Consider the following 2,879-nt stretch of genomic DNA (forward strand, 5'->3'; position numbering starts at 1 on the left):
GGTGTGAGGAGGCCTGCAGAAAAAAAAAAATGTAGGCAGGCAGACAGAGCCCACTGCACCTTTCCCAAAATTACATGCCATAAAAAGTTCCCAGATACTCCTCTGTTTTCCCCCTACCTCTGACTATACTTTGTCCCTTGCACGTGGAGTTGCCACTCTACCCAAGTCCTGATAATTTCACTTTTTAAAATATTTCTCGAGTCCGCATATTTTCACATTATAAAAAAACTGAAGATGTCTGTATCCAGCAATTCTGCTTCTAGGTATATTCCCCTATGTAGGCAAACTCCTATCTATGAACACTGGGACATACATAGCAGCACTGATTTTGCCAGTAAAAAAGGAACCATATAAAATTCTTAAAAAAAAAATTCTTCGACAGAAGAATGTATGAATAATTATGGTTCACTGATAAAATAGGACAGTCTGCATCAGTTTTCAAACTTCTTGGTCTTGTGATCTCTTCACGTTCTCAGAAATTATATTTGTCATATCAGAAATTAAAACAACTTTTAAAAATTTATTTAAGTCCTTTAAAAAAGATAAATGAATTACCTGTCTGCATTATTTTTTAAGAAACTATTTTCCAAACCAAAAAAATAATTTACTGAAAAGAATGGCACTGTTTTACATTTTTTAAATCTGGGATGTCTGGGTGGCTCAGTGGTTGAGCATCTGCCTTGTCCTCAGGTCAGGATCCCGGGGTCCTGGGATAAAGTCCCGCATTGGGCTTTCCGCAGGGAGCCTGCTTCTCCTCCTGTCTAGGTCTCTGTGTCTCTCATGAATAAATAAATTAAAAAAAAAAAAAAAAAACACATCAAATCTGTTCTTGCTTATTTAGTATCTTTTAGTCACAACTCAGCACATTCTGCCTTTGGACTGCTAGTAAGAATTAATAATAGTAGCTGACATTAACCAAGCACTTAGTTTATACAACATCCATCTCATTAAATCCTATGAAAGTCCAATACGGTAGGTATTATGACTCCCAATATAAAGATGAGGCAAAAGACCTAATTAGAAAGGGATAAGTAACTTGCCAAAAGTCACATAATCGGTTGCACAGCAAGGATTCCCATTTAAATGCTCTTACCTACCATGCTATGTTAAACCTGAATATAGCATCATTCAATTGAGTATTCATCAATTAATTGATAATGATGGAGTCACATTTACATCTAAAACTCACCAGAGGTTAAAGCAATCTTATTTATTTCAAATTAAGAGCAGGGGGAATGATGCTTAGCAAGTGTTATGGGTGGAGTTGTGCCCCCCCCCCCCACCCCCCCGCCCAAATTCATGTGATGAAGTCTGCCTTAGTCAATTTGGGCTGCCATAACAAAATACTAGAGACTGGAAAGTCCAAGATCAAGGTGCTGGCAGATTCAGTGTCTAATTAAAGGCAATCTTTCCCTGGTTCAAAGATTGTGTCCTTTCACTGTTACCTCATGCGACAGAAAGGGTGAGGGATTTCTGTGGGGTTACCTCTTAAAAGCACTAATCCCATTCATGAAAGCTCTGTCCTCATGACCTAAGCATGACCTGCAAGCCCCACCTCCTCATACCATCACATTAGGCATTAAGTTTCAACATGTGAATTGGGAGGTTGGGGGGGGACAACAAATACTCAGATTATTACAAGGTCCTAACCCCTAGTACCACAGAATGTGACCGTATTTGGAGACAGAGTATTTAAAGAGGTAATTAAGGTAAAATGAGGGTAGGCTCCAATCCAATATGACTTGTGTCCTTGTAGAGGAAATTTGGACACAGACAAGTACAGAGAGACAACCGTGTAAAACCACAAGGAGAAGATGACCACCTACCAGCCTAGAGAGATCTCAAAAGAAACCAATCTATGGTCTCAGACTTCTAGCCTCTGGAACTGTAAGGAAGTAAATTTCTATTTAAGCCACCCAGTCTGTAGTACTTTGTTATGGCACCCCAGCAAACTAATACAGTGAAGGAATTTATGAAAGTTTGCTTGGCCACAGGTACACTGCCAGAATTTTTAAATGGGGTCTGTACTTTAAAAAAATAATGCCAAATTTTATGTCAATATATCTGACTTTCAAGAAGACATCTCATTTTTAAAACATTTTATAATGAATTTCATTAACATTTTAATGTAATTTTAATATTACTGCTGAGTAATTCTGTGGAATTTATCTTTTATATTTTTTCCTTTCTAAATAAGATTAAAATCTCCTGGTGAAAGAAAATTTATAATGATAAGGACACAAGTATCGTAAAATCAAAATCAAATCTAACATTAAGGAAAATTTAGATAAAATCAGTAGACAAAGATAAACTGATAGTCTAGTCATGAAATTACTTTTGAATTGCAGATGAACAATCTATATATGGTAAATTTGGGATTGAAAAAATTGAAAAACAGAATTTTATTTTATTTTTTTTTTTTTTTTAAATTTTTTTTTTATTTTTTATTTATGATAGGCACACAGTGAGAGAGAGAGAGAGAGGCAGAGACACAGGCAGAGGGAGAAGCAGGCTCCATGCACCGGGAGCCCGACGTGGGATTCGATCCCGGGTCTCCAGGATCACGCCCTGGGCCAAAGGCAGGCGCTAAACCGCTGCGCCACCCAGGGATCCCGAAAAACAGAATTTTAATATCTCCTACCTGAGATTCTAAATTAAGGACTTAGAAATGAGATACCATAAAAAAATTAAAAAAAAAATAAAAAAAAGAAATGAGATACCATAAGGAGTAAGATTTATATTATTAGTATATAATCCAATAATTATATAACAGATTTCAATTATAATCACTTTTATACAATAGTAATACAGATATTACTATTATACTATATTATATAATAGCTCAGAAATATGTAGCATATGAAGAAACTCACAAAAAA

Source organism: Canis lupus, chromosome 10 (genome assembly GCF_011100685.1).
Source record: "Canis lupus familiaris isolate Mischka breed German Shepherd chromosome 10, alternate assembly UU_Cfam_GSD_1.0, whole genome shotgun sequence".
Classification (NCBI taxonomy): Eukaryota; Metazoa; Chordata; class Mammalia; order Carnivora; family Canidae; genus Canis; species Canis lupus.